Source organism: Ochlerotatus camptorhynchus, unplaced genomic scaffold (genome assembly GCF_037179485.1).
Source record: "Ochlerotatus camptorhynchus isolate MF236.1 unplaced genomic scaffold, CSIRO-AGI_Acam_v1.1 ptg000260l, whole genome shotgun sequence".
Taxonomy (NCBI): Eukaryota; Metazoa; Arthropoda; class Insecta; order Diptera; family Culicidae; genus Ochlerotatus; species Ochlerotatus camptorhynchus.
In genome coordinates this window covers 142,501-164,020 of record NW_027040750.1, presented here as the reverse complement: position 1 = coordinate 164,020, position 21,520 = coordinate 142,501, and the positions used below count along the sequence as shown (strand labels likewise).

General features: G+C 38.3%; 1 protein-coding gene and 1 pseudogene across 1 annotated transcript in view; one reads left to right on the top strand and one right to left on the bottom strand.

Moving 5' to 3' along the window:
• LOC135705172 (probable pre-mRNA-splicing factor ATP-dependent RNA helicase mog-4) overlaps positions 1-7,438 on the bottom strand; it is a 28,659-nt pseudogene extending 21,221 nt beyond the window's left edge.
• Positions 1-21,520, top strand: part of St4 (Sulfotransferase 4) — a 156,918-nt gene that overhangs the window by 118,055 nt on the left and 17,343 nt on the right. The gene's annotated exons all lie outside the window — the stretch shown is intronic.

Here is a 21,520-nt window from a genome sequence, read left to right as displayed (position 1 = left end):
GGATGCCCAATATGATTGTGAACCGTTGGAATAGCTGCCACTGGTCCAATTACATCGTTTGAGAGAAAAAACATGATGTTCATCGTGTGTATACTTATTACAGAACAATAAAGCCGAATGCCGACCAAAAGTGACCCCAACGGGAACCGAAATAACTCCGGAACCATGTATTGATCAAAATATTTTCAGATGTATTCAGAAACTTCAATAGATTCCCGACAAAATGCAATTTGTTGTAAAGCAAAATATTGAGAAATTATGTTTTTAGAGCTAATTGAATTTGGAAATCTATGCAAATTTAGACGTTAGGCACGCAAAGGTTAACATAATTTTCTATTGTAATTCTGTTTTCGTTCATTGAACCAGGTAGCACAAACAAACATTCCTTTCATTGTCGCATTCTCCGGTGCTTATACAGGGGCGTGATCCAGGATATAGTTCATTGCCCTGCCAACACCTCGGCAGTATTGAAATCCGACTTCATTTCCAATCACGAACCGATCGTTGTATGTGAATTGGCACCAATCACCAACTGAAATTATCCTTAACGTAGCAAAAGGGCCTGTGAAATTTTTGTTTCACGGGACAATAACGAAAGGGTCTAACGGTACGCTGGGGGAAATTTAAGTACATTTCTCGTTGTACATTAATGGAGTTAATGTACTTAATTTATGCGACTTGTAATTAAAACTGAAATTCGTACTTAAAAGTAATTAAATCAAAAAATTTCCGACGCTCGTAATTAAAGTAATTAATCATGTAGTTAACTGTAATTATTGTACTTAAAAAAGGCTTGCGTAGGAGTTAAAAGTTATTGCGTGTCCCTCGTTCTTTTCACTCATCTCAGCACTATAGTGCATGAACCCAAAAGTAGGTGAAGCAGGCCAAAGTAGTTTTCATTTACTTGTGTACAATTCGTATGGAATTTTCCACTAGCTTTCTACCCAAAAGTAGGTAAATATGATTATACTCAACGTTGGGTTCTCACACTTTATCACCCCTGTTGGGTGGTTTTGCTCCTCCGTTTTTGACAACATTAGAAGGAGAAAAGGAGACAAACTAGTCAAAAGTAGGTAAAAGTGAACTTGCCGTTGGGTATTTTTTTCTTACCGTGTAGATCGTTTCACTAAACGTTGCAATGCAAGAAAAATCTAAAGACCCACGCACATTAGATCCGGATCGGACTCGTTGCGGCAAAATGACAGCTAAATCTATTGTCTAACTGCCAAATTTACGTCAACGCAACGCAAACGGATCTAATGTGGGTGGACCTTAAGAGTTTGACAGGTAGATGACCTAGTATTTACGGTTCGGAGTTTACCGAAACAAATTTCACAAAATTTCCAATGATAGTGTGATCAAAATTTTTTTTTTTTTTTTTTATAGTCATTTTAACACTCTTGGGTCATTCGTGACTTGTCCGGGGTGAGATTTGAACTCGTGACTTTGGCGTGAGAGGTATGGATGTTAACCACTACGCTGGGGTCACCCCCCTTATCAGAAATGATACTAAGGCTATGTTCCATTCGGTGAATTTTCACTTAAATTTGACAGATGGAAAATTTTCAAATAAAACTGCTATTGTACCACACGGGAAAAAATCCGATCTCCGAAATGAGAAAAATGACTCATGATTTCATGCACAAAGCGTGTTTGCATGTTATGAAAATACACCATGAATAATATTCATGATATCATGAGCAACTTTTCCGTAACGCAGCTAACATTTCCAAAATCATTAATCATCCGAGTTGAAATCATGAGCTAAAATCATGGGTTTAACTTTTAACCAAAAAATGTAAAAATAATAAAATAAAGCATCAGACTGGATTTGGACCAAGAACCTTGAGATCATTAAACCCATACTTTGACCACGAGACTATGCGTACTTGTATAAGATAGAAGACAAAAGGCGTATAATAGATACCTATGTAGTGTGGTTTATGAACACGGTTTGCCAAGTACGTGTAACGCTTGTAGCGGTCTTGATTCCACTGCATTATGAAATCATGAATTTTCAAGACGAAATCATGAATCATTGTTACGATTTCATGGGATGACACGACCAGATCGATTTGAGTTGAATTCAACTCACCTGCCTCATCTAAATCCCGCTTAATGCAGACCTTTTCCGTGCAGTAAATAAGCATACAATAATAATAAAATAATCCACCACTTGAAGATGTCAGGAAGGAACTCTCAGGTGGTAGCATTTTTCATGGGCGATTCCCTTCAGTCGAATGCATTAACTTATCAACGACGCTCAACCACCTAGAGAGATCGAGTGCAGGGGAGTTGGTCTGCATTTCTCACAAGTTCCGGATCGAATCTCAATCCATAACCAGTAAAAAAGGACTCACCCGTAACAGACATACCACCCCTTTCCCTTCCCGGGGCGCTGTTTTATTTTTTCGATTTCTTTTTAAAGTCGATAAAGTAGATCTGTCAAGCCAACACATACACTCTCAAGTACACTGTTATTTTTTTAATCAATAAATTCGCCAACCAACAGTAAAATAACTATAATATATAATGTTATTGAAAAAAATTATATGGAGAAATCTCGAAAATTTCATTGTTAAGATACTTACAGGGCTGGTAGCAGGTCACTTTTTAGTGACTTGGTCACTATTTTCAAGTCAGTCACTAAAAAGTCACTTTTTTCATCAAAAAGTCACTAAAGTCACTATTCCTTAAAATTTAGGCACTAAAGTCACTTTTTTACGACCAATATTGAGAGTAAAAATTTGAATTTAACAACTCAGAGTAAAGTCTGATAAGAAGAGTTGCGAACATATGGAAACGTTAACTGTTGACGGAATCTAATATTTTGTTTTTTTTCTATCTTGAAATTATCATAAACGATAAATTTTCAGAGATTTCTAAAAAAAACTCTAGACCCAATATTCTGGCTGTTTTACATTGAGATCTTGAAAGTTGTCCAAGCCTACACTGCAACACAAAATTCACCTGAAAAGGTACGCAGATATTTTCCATGACACTTTTCAGGTGAATAATACGTATTTTGGGGGAAAGATTACATTTGAGTGATTCACATAGAAATAAATTGATTTTCTCGCAAATTTTATCGGACTTTCCGATGATCTTCAAATTGGCATCACTTAAAAGCTACGGAAATTAGCAAGTAAATGCGACTGGATTTTGTAGTAATGATAAAGTGAATTGGTGATGGACTATAGATACACTCAGGTCTTTTTTTTACACGGGGGATACGTACCGTGTAAAAAAACCTACGAGATTTTGATTTTTCGCATGCTTAAATGTTTTTAAAAAATCGGATTTTGATGCCATTTGTAATTAAAGCATGATATGGTCCATATAGACATATTTTAAAAATTTCTTTATTTACACCAAAAATTGTGATTTTTTTAAGTATGCCATTCGATTACCTATAGCTTGAAACGGATAATGTGATTGGAAGCAAGTCGATAGGTTGTATCGTTGTCGAGAAATCGTTAAAAACGTACCGTGAAAAATCGTGGAAAACCGTGTAAAAAAACCCCCGTAAAAAAAACCGTGTAAAAAAAGACTTCAGTGTCCTATATTTCGATTTAATTGAGTAATAAAATGATTGCATTCTAGGAAAAAACACTAGTTAACACATTACATTATTTAATAATTGGCACTGATGATTTCGTTCGTCAATTGTTGATTGTTAGCACCTCGAACAATCAGTTCCTGAATTCTGCAATTTAATTTTTAATTTATAAATGAGTGTTAATTTATAAAAATTATAAAACTTACGCTTGAAAACATGAAGAAGCCTGGTAATTCCAACTCCTCCAACAACGACGAAAGGACACTTTCTTTTATCGCCATTTTTCCATTACGAATACGACAAGAAATTGTTCATACCATGAAATGAAATCACGAAAAACTTACTTGAATTTCACTTAACCTTTACCAGCATGACATGTGGACTGGTCCAGTGAATCCAGTGGAATTTATTACCATGTCATTGCATTTTATGTGCGGCACGTGAACCTTATTGAATTCCTATTTTGAAGAGGTTACCTGAATTACCTTTACCGTTGGTTCAATGTATGATGTCAAAACATGGTCTAGGAAAATTTTCAAGCTCTCGACATTTGTTCAAAATCCAGACATTTGAAAAATCTTTGACACCCGGTAGCTTTAGTATTTGTCCAAACATCGAGAAAAAAAATCATGTTACAGATCCTTGAGTTCCTTTTTAAGTCCATTAAATTGTATTGTATTTTTCCATAAAGGGTGATACGGTCAAAATTTGGTCAATATCAACTTGACGTATTTCTTTCAATTTTGCATTTAAAAAACCTGAACACCCCTCATTTTGAAGGTGTGTGTGTGTAGAATGTTGCTCCTATTTTGATTTTGGAATTCACTCTTCAGTTGTCAAAATGCCGTCCAAGCAAGAAGAGCAGCGTATCAAAATTTTGCTCGCGCATCGCGAAAATCCGAGCTACTCGCACGCAAAGTTGGCAAAATCGCTAAAAGTTGCCAAATCAACCGTTACAAATGTAATTAAAGTGTTTGGGGAACGTTTGTCGACAGCCAGGAAGTCTGGATCGGGGGGAAATCGAAAACCGGAAGCCGCTGAGACGACAAAGAGAGTTGCCGGTAGTTTCAAGCGAAACCCTAACCTCTCTCTCCGAGATGCCGCAAATAAGCTGGGTGTATCGTCTACAACCGTGCATCGAGCCAAAAAAAACGAGCCGGACTATCGACTTACAAGAAGGTAGTGACTCCAAATCGCGATGATAAACAACATACGACGGCCAAAGCGCGATCCTGGAGGCTGTACACGACGATGCTGACGAAGTTTGACTGCGTGGTAATGGACGACGAAACCTTCGTCAAAGCCGACTACAAACAGCTTCCGGGACAGGAGTTTTATACGGCAAAACGAAGGGGAAAGGTAGCAGATGTTTTCAAGCACATGAAACTGTCAAAGTTCGCAAAGAAATATCTGGTTTGGCAAGCCATCTGTACCTGTGGCTTGAAAAGCAGCATTTTCATAGCTTCCGGGACTGTCAACCAAGAAATTTACGTGAAAAAGTGTTTGAATAAACGTCTGCTGCCTTTCCTGAAGAAACACGGTTGTTCCGTACTGTTTTGGCCGGATTTGGCATCTTGCCATTACGGTAAAAAGGCCATGGAGTGGTACGCCGCCAACAACGTGCAGGTGGTTCCCAAGGACAAGAACCCTCCCAACACGCCAGAGCTCCGCCCAATTGAGAAATACTGGGCTATTGTCAAGCGGAACCTAAAGAAGACCAAAAAAACTGCTAAGGGCGAGCAGCAGTTCAAGGCAAACTGGCTTTCTGCGGCGAAGAAGGTGGACAAGGTGGCTGTACAAAATCTGATGGCAGGGGTCAAGCGTAAGGCCCGGCAATTAGGATTTGGAAAAGCGGAAGCCTAACTGAATATTTTTCCTGAATTTTATACAAATTGAACTTGAAAAAGAAATTTAATTTGATTTTTTAAATAAACGATTTCACCGATTTACACGCGTTTTCCCTTGACCAAATTTTGACCGTATCACCCTTTACTAAGAAAAATTCCAGGTCCGGGTCTTAGAAAAAAATAAAAAAAATCCTAAAATGTATTCCTAAATCTCTAATTTTTCACGATCGAGATTTTAAGTCCTAGACGCATTCAATTTTGTTTTATGTCCGTGATCATTCTATTTGGGAAAATTTTCCTCGTGCCATAATAATGAGATTTTTTCTTAAACTGCGATCTAGAAAAGTTGTCTGGATCCCAGAGTTATGATTCTTTTTCTATGTGTTATGTGAGGTGTTACAGAAGATTCTATTCTTGGGAGGAATGAAAAATACCCAGTTCGTTATAGCGACTACAAAGAAGAGAAGGATCTTTTATTAATATACTCATGGCTAACTTAGATCTATATACATTTAATTCTAGACTGCAGTTCTTCATGTTGCTAAATGTATCGGAAGGATATGTATGATCCTAGATCTTCAAAAATTGATGTCCTAAAATTGTAAAAAAAATTCTAAAATCGGTACTTTGAACATTTTTCTCTGTGCCTCAATTTCGCAATCTAATAACAAATTCGTGATCTGCAGAGTGAGGAAATGAAGGTTAGAATTGGACTGTGCTCTTGCTTATTCAATTCATACTTATTTTTTTTTATAACAAATTTATGTGATCCTTAAATCAAACTAAAATTTGATTTATTGTTAAAAAATATGAAAAATACCGGAACTGATCCATATCTTTACGATCAATAAATGTCACTATTGGTCACCTTTTTAATGGTTTAAAGATCACTATTTGGTCACTATTTTCGTGATTTTAGTCACTAAAGTCACTACTATTACATCGCATACCCACTACCAGCCCTGTACTTAATCTTGTAAATTTTCTTACTGTTTAGTATAACATAAATCAAGGTAAATTTATTGTAGACGTAACAATATAAATCATTGTTAAGACACTAATTTTCGTCTTATTGTTACATTGTTTTTTAATGTATTTTTGTTGTTATTTTTTTTCGAGCACCTTCTCGAAAATAGGAAGATCCAGAGATTTACAGACATGTCTGTGAATTTACAGACTTTTATTTTTTTTCTCCTGCATTTTTTTTTCGTTACAGACATTTACAGACTTTTTAGTTTTTTTCACAGATATTTACAGACTTTTGTAATCAAGTGAAAATTTTAAAATTTGGTTATACTGTTTTACATCTTTAATCGAATTATAGACTGTTCTAGAAAGTATAAGCACACTTTCAAAATAACAAAAAAGTCATGTTTTTTTAAGTTTTAATAATTTTATTTGGCAAATCATATTTGTATTTGTATTTCAAATGATATGTTACTCTCGTTTAATCAACATATTTAATCATAGCCAAGACTCCTAACTTTTCCTCGGACATGACCCATTAGCTTCAGCACAGTGGTACTTTCCACCATTTTGACCACTTTTCGCCAATCTTTTTTGAATTTTGGATGTTGTCCGCTGGTTTTATTAATTTTCGAAGCTTTGCTTTGGTTAAAGCCCAAAAAGTCTCGATTGGCCGTGTCTCCGGGCAGTTCGGCGGATTCATGTCTTTCGGCACGAAACATACATTTTGACTTTTGTACCATTCTAAAGTGTCCTTTGCGTAATGACATGACGCCAAATCAGGCCAAAATACTACTTGACCTTCGTGCTGCCTGATCATCGGCAACAATCGCTTCTGGAGACATTCCTTAACGTATTTCTGAGTGTTCATCGTCTCCGTTGTGATGTACGGACTAGATGTTTTACCACACTCGCATATTGCCTGCCAAACCATAACCTTCTTACCGAATTTTTCGGTAAAAATTGCCTTCTCCGTTTCGAGGATTTCCTGTCCTTCGCTTACAGTATAGAATTGTGGTCCGGGAAGCGTTTTGTAATCTAGTTTCACGTACGTTTCGTCGTCCATTATTAAAGGGTGATACGGTCAAAATTTGGTCAAGGGAAAACGCGTGTAAATCGGTGAAATCGTTTATTTAAAAAATCAAATTAAATTTCTTTTTCAAGTTCAATTAGTATAAAATTCAGGAAAAATATTCAGTTAGGCTTCCGCTTTTCCAAATCCGAATTGCCGGGCCTTACACTTGACCCCTGCCATCAGATTTTGTACAGCCACCTTGTCCACCTTCTTCGCCGCAGAAAGCCAGTTTGCCTTGAACTGCTGCTCGCCCTTAGCAGTTTTTTTGGTTCCGCTTGACAATAACCCAGTATTTCTCAATTGGGCGGAGCTCTGGCGTGTTGGGAGGGTTCTTGTTCTTGGGAACCACCTGCACGTTGTTGGCGGCGTACCACTCCATGGCCTTTTTACCGTAATGGCAAGATGCCAAATCCGGCCAAAACAGTACGGAACAACCGTGTTTCTTCAGGAAGGGCAGCAGACGTTTATTCAAACACTCTTTCACGTAAATTTCTTGGTTGACAGTCCCGGAAGCTATGAAAATGCTGCTTTTCAAGCCACAGGTACAGATGGCTTGCCAAACCAGATATTTCTTTGCGAACTTTGACAGTTTCATGTGCTTGAAAACATCTGCTACCTTTCCCCTTCCTTTTGCCGTATAAAACTCCTGTCCCGGAAGCTGCTTGTAGTCGGCTTTGACGTAGGTTTCGTCGTCCATTACCACGCAGTCAAACTTCGTCAGCATCGTCGTGTACAGCCTCCGGGATCGCGCTTTGGCCGTCGTATTTTGTTTATCATCGCGATTTGGAGTCACTATCTTCTTGTAAGTCGATAGTCCGGCTCGTTTTTTGGCTCGATGCACGGTTGTAGACGATACACCCAGCTTATTTGCGGCATCTCGGAGAGAGAGGTTAGGGTTTCGCTTGAAACTACCGGCAACTCTCTTTGTCGTCTCAGCGGCTTCCGGTTTTCGATTTCCCCCCGATCCAGACTTCCTGGCTGTCGACAAACGTTCCCCAAACACTTTAATTACATTTGTAACGGTTGATTTGGCAACTTTTAGCGATTTTGCCAACTTTGCGTGCGAGTAGCTCGGATTTTCGCGATGCGCGAGCAAAATTTTGATACGCTGCTCTTCTTGCTTGGACGGCATTTTGACAACTGAAGAGTGAATTCCAAAATCAAAATAGGAGCAACATTCTACACACACACACCTTCAAAATGAGGGGTGTTCAGGTTTTTTAAATGCAAAATTGAAAGAAATACGTCAAGTTGATATTGACCAAATTTTGACCGTATAACCCTTTATACACCCAGAATTTCGACACAATAACGAATCGTAGAGTTTGCGGGCCCGTGGTTTCACGGACGCGGCCTGTTTTGGGTTCTTTTTGGGTTTTTTCTGCTTCCGGTATGTTTTTAGCCCAAGTTTTTCTTTGGCACGCATGACGTTACTCGACGAGGTCCCTAGTTTTTTCGCAACATCCCAAACGGAAGTCGCTGGTTTTCGTTTGTAGGCATCCCTGATCTTTTTATCGATATCCGGACTTACAGGACCGGATTTCCGGCCACTCTTCGGCTCATCTTCAAACGTACACTGTTCTCTATATTTTTTAATCGCAGTTCGTACCGCTCCGACGCTTACACCCTCTTCCTTGGCCAATTTTCTCAAGGAGAGTCCGCTCACAGTGCACCATTTGTGCATATAACAATTTAGCTTTGGTCACTCATTTGAGCTAACAGTCACAGTCAAGGAAAACAATGTCAATTTTCAATGACAATGCTGTCAGTAACGAACATGTATAGATTTTTTTTATTATCTAAATTTGTAATGAAATAAGATGACCTGAGCAACACAATTACATGGAGCCGTTAAAATAAACAGGCATCTACGTCCTGAACTACTTTAATAACTTAGACTGAGTAAAACTTTCCGAGCCTCATAAATCTATTCGAATATGAAAAAATCGACGAAAAATCTGCTCATTCTAGAAGTTGTAGAAGAATAAATCACATATCCAATGGAAAATATTCATTAGAATTTCACATAACTTTCATGTGATATCATAATTGGGAATTGCTAGACAAAATCACATGACCCTTATATTTCAAATGAAATTTAAGTGATTTATCGTATCGAACTCATGTGATCACATGAATGTTATGTGAAATTCAGATAGATATCATTGGTTTTGTTAATGGAAAAATATAATGTGCATTCCCAATGGAAACTACATGAAAACTTTTTTCCGTGTACTAATATCATATGTACATCGAGAGGTTGCTCATATTAGAAAACAAATTCCTGTAAAATTTCGTAAAGTTTTACTCAATCTATGAGTTAACTACGTTTTCAAGAATTTGAGCAGTGTTGGCAAAATCATCAATCAAATAATATTTTTCCGCTCTCATACACTCTCAATATCACGCGTGATATTTGATCAAAATATCATGCTTGATATTGATTTTACAAGCTCCTTTGATATTGCGAGACTATTCACAGCATGCAAAAATCAAGCTGAGAGTTGACTCGACACAAAAATTATTCCGTTGCACGTCGTTTTCTTAGAAAGAGAAAGTGTAGTTTGCTATCTCTTTTTACTCTGCAATCTGATCTGGGACTGCTGCAAGCCGATATGGAAGTTTCGGTTGCATTCGAGTGTAAAGCAAAAATCATTAAACTCAATCTCACCACAGTGATGTGAGTTGGTGAGTTTTGTTAGCTTGATATTCCGGGCTGCGATATCACAGCTTGCAAATCAACCGCAGATGTTTGTTTGTTGATTTTTGTCTACGAAAATCAAGCGTGATTTTGGGAATTGGTGAGATTTGATTTTTTGATATTTTTCCAACACTGAATATGAGTGAACTAATCTCAACTTGGAGACAGCCTCATTTGTCGCGTAATCGTAATTTATCTTTTTTATGAATTGCTTTTAACGTATACGGCGTAAATGGATACATTCTAAACTCCAATTAGGTTCAATTCGTTAAAAGCAGGTATTTTTGCTCGAACAGGACTTTTACTGACAATTAAAATTTCGCATCTATCTCAGGACACCCCTCCCCCGTTACTACCCCCCACCCCACCCCCGTAACACACAAAACTTCTGCAAATTTTATGCAGCCCAATTATAGACAGTTCTGAAATTCACAGACATTTCTGAAATTCTCAGACATTTCTGAAATTCACAGACATTTTTGAAATTCACAGGCATTTTTCGCAGACTTCTGAAAAAAATCTGGCATCTCTGGGAAGGTCAACAACAGAGGGATTTTCGAACATCTTAATTTATTTTCGAAGTGTCAAATTTAAGTGAAAATTCACCAAATGGAACACAGACTAATGTGCGAGCACGCGGCAAAAATGCGTGCAAATTGAATGTGAGGGTTCTTAGTCAGTCCAATCGAGTAGAGTTTTAAACGAGTTAATTGATCAATTACGATTAATATGAGTCAATGGAATGTGGAGTTTCACATTCCGTGGTATTAGAACCATGTTGCCGTGGCAGTGAGTATGGTGTACTCAACTACTTCTGCATTACAGATGGATTAAAATAGGTAACTAAAATAACATAGCTTCGGCTTGACGACAGCCATAAATTGTGTGATTGCGTGGATCTGAGGACAATTTTGTGGGTTGATGTGTTTGATCTACTGGGGCCTGACGGAAGTCCTTTTTTTTACAAACGAGGATTTTATGCAACTTCACCCATATGTAGAGTTCATGGATATATTAACAAAAGTAAATTAAAAAAAATCAGGGTTGCCCATTTTTCCGGAAGACCTTAGTTAAAGTTTTCCGATTTTCTCGGACACCACCAACTTTAAAAATTCAAAAGTTTGAACCAAAAATTGCCAATAAATAAATATATAAATGAATAAATTACACCGTTTTTGAGATATGCCCGAAAATTATTACTTATGACCGGTCAGCACTCTTCTTAAAAAAATCAAATTATTATTTTTCCTCGCACACTTTCCGTACGCGTAGCAGCTTAAATATCTACCTACCCAACTATATTATAATAAAATTAAATTATATTAAAATCAAACCGAGTTTGCACTGCCATGAATTTGAACACATTGGCATCCCATGCGTACAAAACAAAAAACTGCTGGTGCAGAAGCTTGCAGCAGATCAATCGTACGCGAATGTTACGAAAGGGAAAGCAAACAATTCTGCACCAATCAAACCACCGTCAAACAAATCTCCGGTAGATCAACGAAAACCATCATCGGGTTTGAATACAGCACACAGTTCGTTTATGACCAGACAACCAGGTACTTCATGACTGGCCCCAAATCTCCTTGGAGCAAGTGAGACGTGAGCTGCAACAACACAACCGAAAACCACGATGCCGCCTCCTGCTGCACCTGATACAAAATCTGCCGATTTTTTTCAAAAAAATATTATGGAAAAATGACAACTCCTACAAAAATGTGGCTGGTTACCCAGCTTCGATTCGATTTGGCGCAAAATGCGTCAAAACCCTCTGCAATGCAAGCTGTCATCCAACTCTCACCGGCTTCTATAGCGATCGGCACTACCCTATTCCATCGCAAGACTGATGGCAACGAAACGGACAGCTCACAAGCATCGCAAGCCTCGAACAGCAGCCGACGTTCGCGTAGACAACTACCAGGCGAGAAAATGCGACACTCCGGAGAAGACACACGAACACGTTCAAATTACCGCTGAAGATATGCAACAATGATGGAGTACGTCAGCTGCAATATCGGAACCATCAAAATCAACACAATCACCAACCAAACCAAGCTAAACGCCCGCCCTTTGCACGTTCGTTCGCACGATGGAGCTTGACATCGTGTTCCTACAGAAGGTGGAAAACGAACAGCTTACCATGCTCGGCTACAACGTTGTATGCACAATACTACCCTGTGCAATTTGTATGCCCCGTCGGGATCCGTCTATTGTACCGGAACGAGAACGGTTTTTCAATAACACCATCGCATACTACCTTCGTCATCGCACCGACCACATCGTCTTCGGTGGTGACTTCAATTGTGTGATTCGACAATGTGATGCGACGGGGCACAATTCGAGCCCTGCTCTACAAGCCACCGTTAAGCAGCTCCATCTATACGAATACACCTACATCACGCACAACTCCTCGTCCAGGCTCGATCGGCTCTATGTAAGCGCCGGTCTCCGAGAACAGCTGAGATCAACAGTAGTCCATGTGTGCTGTTTCTCGGATCACAAAGCCGTAACCGTTAGAATCCTCTTCCCGAGAGAGCACATGGTCGTGGTTTCTGGTTCCTCCGTCCCTACCTCCTGACCACAGAAAATATCGACGAGTTCCAAATACGGTGGCAATATTGGACTCGTCAACGCCGAAATTATCCGCCATGGATGGAATGGTGGTGTCGTGCGCAAAGCCCAAAATACAATCCTTCTTCCGTTGGAAATCTAAAATAGCTTTTGACGATTTCAATCGGGAACAGCAATGCCTCTACGAGCTGCTACGGCATGCGTACGATGGCTACCAACACAACCGGGCCATGCTCACCATCATCAATCGTACAAAAGCCGAAATGCTCTCACATCAACGACGCTTTTCCGAGATGTTCGTGCGAATCAACGAAACCCACGTTGTCGATGAGCCGTTGTCGATGAGCCGTTGTCGACCTACCAGCTGGGGGAACGAAGGCGCCGAAGAACCACCATCGAGCAACTGCGAAATGAGAGAGATGAGATCATCGGTGATTCTGCTGCAATACAGGATCATGTGGTTCAATTCTTCACCGAACTATACGGTCATGTGGACGAAGAAGCAGAAGACGGTCCTTTTCGTTGTGAGAGAGTCATCCCTGAGCAGGATGATGTAAACACAGCCTGCATGAGCGAAATAACAACAGTCGAAATTCTTTCCGTCATTCGAACAAGTGTATCGAAAAAGTCACCGGGTCCCGATGGCTTGCCGAAAGAATTCTATCTTTGAACTTTCGATGTGATCCACCGTGAACTAAACTTGATAATGAATGATGCAATCAGGTCAAACTTCCCAACTCAGTTCGTCGATGGGGTGATTGTTTTGGTGAAGAAACGCGATACTGGGGAAAACGCACGTTCATATAGCCCAATAAGTCTGGTCAATGTGGACTATAAAATTCTCTCTCGTATCCTGAAACAGCGTCTCGAAAATGTGCTCCGAGCTGTCTGGCTACCAAAAAAGTTCTAACACTGGACGCAATATCTTCCAGGCTACGTTAGCAGTGAAAGATAGAATAGCACAGCTGAAAGCGAACAAACAGAAGGGAAAACTGATTTCATTGGATCTGGACCATGCATTTGATCGTGTGGACCAGAGTTTTTTTGTTCAATGCGATGCGAGCGTTAAGTTTCAACACGAAACTTGTTGACTTACTTTCCGGTATAGCAGCAGCTTCTTCATCTCGTCTGCGGCTGTTAGAACAAGTGTGTGGAGTAGATCTAATCGTCGCTTACGCAGATGATATCAGTGCCATCGTCACCAGCGTCGGCAAACTCGACGCGATGAAAGATTTGTTCAGGCGATTTGAGCGAGTAGCAGGAGCACGTTTGAATGAAAATAAAACAACGGCCTTTGGCGGTACCGTGGCTTCGAACAGAAAAATACCATCAAAATTCTTGGAGTGATCTTCGCCAACTCGGTGCGATTGATGGTCACACTAAACTGGGACAAGCTCGTGACTAACTTTGCCCGGCAAGTGTGGCTAAACTCACTGCGCAGCTTGGCTTTGCATCAAAAGATAACGCTGCTTAACAGCTTCTTATCATCAAAAATGTGGTATATAGCTGCAAATCTTCACCCAAAAGCAGTCCACGTGGCAAAACTGACAGCCACAATGCGGAATTACCTTTTCCGTGGAGCGTGTGCGACCATTCCGATGCAGCAGCTAGCACGCAGTAGAGAAAACGGCGGGCTTAATCTGCATCTACCAGCGATAAAGTGTAAGGCGCTGTTGATAAACCGCCACTTACACGAGATTGAATCCCTTCCTTACTATAGCTCCTACCTAACCCAGATAAATCCTCCCCAAGCAAATTTCATTTCAGACCTTCCATGCTTAAAGCTAATCATTAAAAACGTCCAAATTTCCCCTTCCAAATCCAACAACACCCTTCCGCCAATCTCATCCATCGATTCTTCATAGATCGTACTGACAGACCAAAAGTGGAAACAACAAACCAAACAATCAACTTGACCCGTATATGGAAGAATATAGCCGTGCTTGGTTTATTACCTTTGCAGCGCAGTGTGTTGTACTTTTGGTTTAACCAAAAAATCTCGCATCGGCGGCTGATGAATATAATGAGGCGAACGGATGGAGAACAATGTACTTTTTGTAATGTGATGGTTGAAACAATTCAACACAAGTTTTTCGGCTGCCCTAGAGTACAGGCTGTATACGATCTACTTAACAAAAGCTGCTGGTGGTGACTGGCAGTCGACGCTCTCTCCATCTCGATGATCTTCTCTGGCCCTTACTGGAGAGACTGCCAGTGAATAGAAGAACACTGATACTGAAGATTCTGTTTATTTATATCACCTTCATTGATAATTGTAATGGTAGGACAGATATTGATGCACTGAAATTTAATTTTGAAGTCGAGGTTTAAATAACTATGTAAATAATTTTAATGAAACAATCAACAACAAATAAACGTACTTTTACAAAAAAAAAAGTTATAAGGCGACGATCACCCGAACAATTTGTTTCATTATGTCTACCAGATACATTATGAATCAAATCGTTCGGGTGATCGTCGCCTAATAACCGTTTTTAGGTATAGATAAATATGTGTTGAAGATATTATACCTGATTTGAATAAAGAGAGTTGCTAAAGCTCGTTGAAGAATCATTCAGTAACTGTTGGTTATAGGAATTCATCATCAAATTCATCAAATAGTGTGTTAAAAATCGGACGCAAGTGTATTCACCTTGTTTATTCTACAGGAAGCCAAATTTACGTATGTTCTTAATTACTCAAAACTTTCAATTAATCTCTTCCAAGACCTTTAACACTAAAACAAATTTTATACTTCCACAGGACCACTCATGAATAAGATAGCGTATTACAACGTTTAAGCATATTGCTTTAATTTCTTCGAAATAGATGGCCACCATGGAGTGATGAAATCTTTGTGTTGTGTTACTCAAAACAATATGTTTGATTACATTCAAAAGTCATGCAATGGGGATTTTTTATCTTAGAGATGACATCAGTCGACCATTTCCTGGATTGAAAGACACAATTTCTATAAAGTTGTCAAACAGAGCTTAATTAAATTATTATTAAGTTTTATTTATTGTTTAAAGTTATAAAAAAAAAACAAATTATGTTTATAAGGATGCAAAAAGAAACATTGGTTGCAGGGAGAGAATTAATGTGTCAAATGGATTGCGCTGAGAACTATTCTTGTTTGATCTACGATTCGATCCAAAGTCATTATTTTTCAAGGACACAAATAACTATTCACCCTTTTGTAATTTACGACAATGAAGGTTGCTTTTTAAAAGTTTTAAATTTCATTGTAATAGGAGATATGAAAAAAAAACATAACATAATAATGGTTTACACGTTTCAATGTAAATTACTTTCAAACTTAAAAGACAAATTTAATTTTAAAACCTGGCTACACAAGTATTTTAACAGCAGAGCAGAATGGCATTTTTTCCAACTTCACATGGAAAAGATCCTTGTGATGGCATTGGCGATGACATCAAAAGGATGGCTAGGGATGCTAGTATAAGAAAGAGTGCTGAACTTAACAACGGTAAACAATTTTTCGAGTGGGCATCGTCTAAAGAAACGCAACACCAGGGGTCACATTGCGCATCTCGAAACGAAAAACTTGTTCATACAAGCGTTCGTACAAAATGTGTTTCGTTTCTTGATGCACAATGTGGCCCCAGTTCAAAAGAGATTGGGAATTCATTTTTGCAACCAACGAAGATTATAAATATGCAGAAAATGTGCTTCAGGAAAGATTTGAAGATGTAGTAACAATCCCTGGAACTAAGAAATATCACGAATTTATCACCCCAGAGACAAGCAAAGCATATATGCCATTAAATATTCCGATCAGTCAGATTTCTTGGACAATACGGTATGCTTTCCTTTTGATAATACCAAAAACGTAGACATACAAGCGACAACAGTCGCCAAAGTTCTCGTGTCAAGAAAACGGTTGACTATAATGAAAAATAAGATAGGTAGTAGTTAGTGCAGCCTCTCTGATAGAAATATAAATAATTCAATATGTAAATCCCCGCAAAGATTATTTGACTTTTACAAAACTGTTCATAGACACTTGTTACTTCATCCAGGTCATATTGCCAATTCACAGAAAAATTAGCATTTGGTGTCAGATTATTTTCTTTAATAGCATGCTGTGGTTGTCAGTTGCGTCGAATAATTTTGCCTGCAACGACAGTATTATATATTCGTTGACAGCGGCGTCATTATCTTGCGCATTCTTATTTTCATGTCTGGTAACAATCACCAACAGAGAACTACGAATGATACGGATGAATTTCAGTTTTAGTAATAGCGAATTTGTTTATTATTCAGTTCCAACCTGGATCGGGTATCAAGATCGGCTCTGCTTGCTTTCTGACAAACGTCACTTTGATCGTTTGTTTTTAAAACCTACCTCAGGTTGAGGTTCGCACTGACAAAAAGTTCGGTTTCGCACTGGGTTGGAACTGGTTCCAACCCCGATAATAAACAAATTCGCTAAAAAGGTGTATTCCGATCTGAGCGATGTTTCACGCGCGGAGAGAGATTTTGCGAAGGTACGAGAGGGAGAAAAGTACTAGTTGTCTCTCTCATTCCAACGCAAATTTTGCTCCGCTCCGCTAATGTACGCTTAGATCTGAATACACCTTAAGTCAAGGTTCTTGATTGTAATAAAATATAGATGTGTAGGTAGGTATTAAAACTGTTAACACGTACGGACGGTGTGCGAGGAGAAAGAACAATTTGATTTTTTTTTTTAAGAAGAGCGCTAGACCGGTCATTGGTTTTTCGGGTGTATATCAAACACGGTATAAGATACCATATTGATATTTTCACCGAAAAAAGCTTATAAATTTCCAAACATGAAAACATTTTTTTGATTAAATTCAAGATACAGACGATAATATCCACCGATTTTCTTTTGGATTTTCTTTAATGGTGAAAACCTTCATGCAAAATTTATTTCCAATTAATTTTTTTTTTATGAATAGTTGACAAAATTTAAAGTATTTTTTGTTGATTAACTTTGACTGTGCGATGCTTGGTTCAAAAGTTATGATTTTTTTTGAGTTGGGGGTGTTCGAGAAAATTGGAAAACTTTAACTAAGGTTTTCCAGAAAAATGAGCAACCCTGTTTTTTTTTCAAATAAACTTTCGTTTCCATGAACTCTACCTATGGGCGAAGTTTCATACAACTCGAAAACCCTTCGGCCCAATTTCTTCTTCTTACCTTTTTATTTAACGTCGGTCTCTGTTCCGCAATCTAGTGCCAATCACCGACGGACATCGATTGCCATCCATTGACGGCAACCGAATGTACAGGAAGGCAGCTTCCACACCTGCGTAGGATATCGCACCCATTCACAATACACATGGGCCGGTGAAGCGCCCATACTCCGTTGCGCATCCATGTTTCACTCCCGTGTTGAAGTGCCCAACGTAGAGCAACAACTCGCGTGGTCTTTCTTTCTCCGTAAAATGAAAGACAGTCCAATTCCATTTCTACTGTATGGAAAAAGCTCTTTGATGAATCAGTTATCCTGAGGTTGGAACTGTGCTCGTCCGCACCTAGCAAACCTCGGATAATCAACTCATCAGAACAACTGTCCCGATTCTTTATTATTCGAAACCTTTTATACATGAATTTGTTACTTAAACTCTACACAATAATTTTTCTCCAGTATGTACATATAAAAATCAACGATACAGTGGTTCCTTTTTCTCACATGTACTTAACCATTTACTACTTATACTCTCTTTATTTCTAGAACCTTCCTCTCAATCATACCTGTATCTAGCAAGCCACAATTCTTGCCATAACTTGTATGCAACTCCTCTCTCTCTCTCTCTATGTGTACTCTCATGCTCTCAGCGGGCCAAACCGCCTCTCTTAAGTTACTTGAACCCGCCTCTTAATTCTTAGTACATAGTGTTCATTCATTAATTCATTAGCATATATTCTAGTCTCTTTCATGAGTCATGTCCCCTGTTTGAACGTAGCGATATACTCTGGCGTCTTCATTTGTTTATATTGATATTTAATTTTGCTACTCTGCATGGCCCTGTTATTTGTTCCCATTTGTAGCGCCACTATGAACGTTATGCTGCCCTTCAATGTTTATTTGTTTACATAACCGAATGAAAACATTTCCACCTGTTTGGCGTGTGGTGGTTATTCATTTGCTAATCTTTTCTATGCTTACGTTTACGCTGAGTCAGTGAATCTTGGGTTTACGGAAAATGGGGCGTTGCTTTACTTCCCTTCCGAAGGAAGACGTGACCAGAAATTTTTATGCCTCAGAAAAATCCCACCGGCCTCGGCTGGGATTGAACCCAGACCCATTGGGGTGTTATAAAGCAGTCACGCTTACCACTACACCACCGGCGCCGGCAAGGCTGTGTTCTATTTGGTCCGATAGTAAAAAAAAATCCTTTACGTCTCATTGCATATCAATAGACATCCATCGAACCTGACATTTTCATGCACGTGCTTTGACCTTCTGATTCTGATTTAGCGTCCAAGCAAATCTAGATAAGCATTTCAAAAGGTCCTATACAACATTGTAAACAAATCGAGTTTAATGATTCTCTTTACTGCAGAGCTCACCCTCTCAGAGTATTGTTCAAGAAATTTTAATTATGAATGTTCAGAAAATTATAAAAAATATGTGAAAAAACGTCCAATTTCAATTTTTTTATGATATCGCACAGCTCTCTGATTGGACCTTAAACATGTTTACAGTCCAATCTGTCATTCAACCAAAAAATTGACAAATGCTAATAGGACCTTTGTTTCATCTCGTGTTTCACGTGGAATAAAACTCACAATTGTTATTTGGAAATGCTATACTAATATCAACATGGAGCTTTAGTGTGATAATTTATTAGCTATATATATATATATATATGTCTATAGAAAGTCCTATGGATCAAACATCTAACTGCGAAGTGGAAGATGAGAAAGTTTCATTTACGATGCCTGTAATCAATCGTTCTGTTTCTGGTATGGAGTTGATGAATTTATTACGATTCCAGGAGTACACCAAGGCATGATTCAAAATTCTGTGCAATATTACATGCGTGGATTTTGATCCAATTACGGACCAATGACTTGAATTGCCAAGCGCTAAATTGGACGATGTACGCAAGCTGATGCCATATATCAAGCAAATAGATTATTTTGCAACATTCCTTAAATATTTAGTTCCAAAAGAAACAGGAAGAAGAAGAACAAATAATACCGCTGTAGACTACTTTGATGTGGATCTCGATCCACTGGAGGACAGCGATGTAGATTTGATCGAATAACATGAATGAATGTAAATTATTGATGAACAGCTTGAACGAATGTAAAACAAATCATGTAGAATGAAACAAAAAAAAAACCAGTTTGTTTATAAAAATATACCGAATATTAAAAATAAATGGAAATTTTCCATATAGGGGAAATGTTGGCTTCGGCAATACCTTAACCTATTATCGTCAGGGGGGTAAACAACGTCATTGAGAGCTCAATTTTGGCATGTGGATACATTGTGTTTCAGAGCATCTATTGGCCAAATTTGAGTGCTCTAGGACTTTGTTTACCCCCCTGACGATAATAGGTTAAGGTATTGCCGAAGCCAACATTTCCCCTATTTACTTTTTACCTGCAAACATCAGAAAAAAAATCGACAAAATCTTAATATAAACGTTGTTTACTTAATAAATTGACAGAATAGTAGTTTTAAGCCCATCAACAATTACAAATAATCTTGTAGTTGTAATTATCTGACCTCTAAACCGTATTATTACCAACGTCCTAAGTAACATTAATCTTTGTAATCAGACCAATTTGACAGGTCTTAACTGATACTGAAAAAACCAAAGGTCCTATGTAACAAAATCACGAATCAAACCTGAAAATTATGAATAAAACGAAGAAGAAAAAAAACACTTCAGTCGAATTCTACGTGTTTCCTATATGCATTTGAGAATACAAAAGATAATCGTTTTATGTCGTAATTAAAAATGTCATTTAAAAAAAATTGCAAAAATTCAAATTATTTTTTCTTCAATCAGCTTCAATATCAGATAGGACCTTTTGAAATATTTGTCTAGAAATGCCTTCCTGCAAACGAATTCATCAACACTGCGAGCTGCACTGGAGTTGCACTTAAAACGAAAACTGTAAGGATTCCATTATTCTTTTCCTTACGGACAAGTTCGAAGTATTAAATTGGCCTCGAAAGTATTGATTTACCGAATTTACACACTGAGAATGGATTGCAAATGGTTCTTTGAGCAAATTTTGCTGGATTTGGTCTATCACGGAGCAGCAACTACACTGATAAAACTGCAAAGATTTTACTTATGTGATTTCACACATAACATTCATAAAACGATCCACACATAAATTTTAAAAATAACACATGAACTTCATGTGTTTTAAATATGCCAACTATGTGTATCCCAAATGAACGTCATGTGTAATGGCACATAGCAAAAACATATATGTGTGTGCACACATAAAACAAATATGGTGTATTTCAAGGTGAAGACCGAACAGTGTTTTTAAAATGTTGAGGTTGCAGGACCGGATGCATGTTCGGATTTTCCAGAGGATCAATTGCATATTTTATTATTATTTGATATAATTCATCTGACACTTTTTTGTCTTAATGAATAACATAATGTAGGGTTCATATCAATTGCATATTTTTGCAAACATTCTTGAAACGTATACGTATATATGTATAATTATAATATTTCAAGGAACAGCTAAAATCTACACGGCGGGAAATGTAGGTGCTGCCCGGTCAAAACACGGAACCGAAGCACTGCAGCAAAACGCACCAGCACCG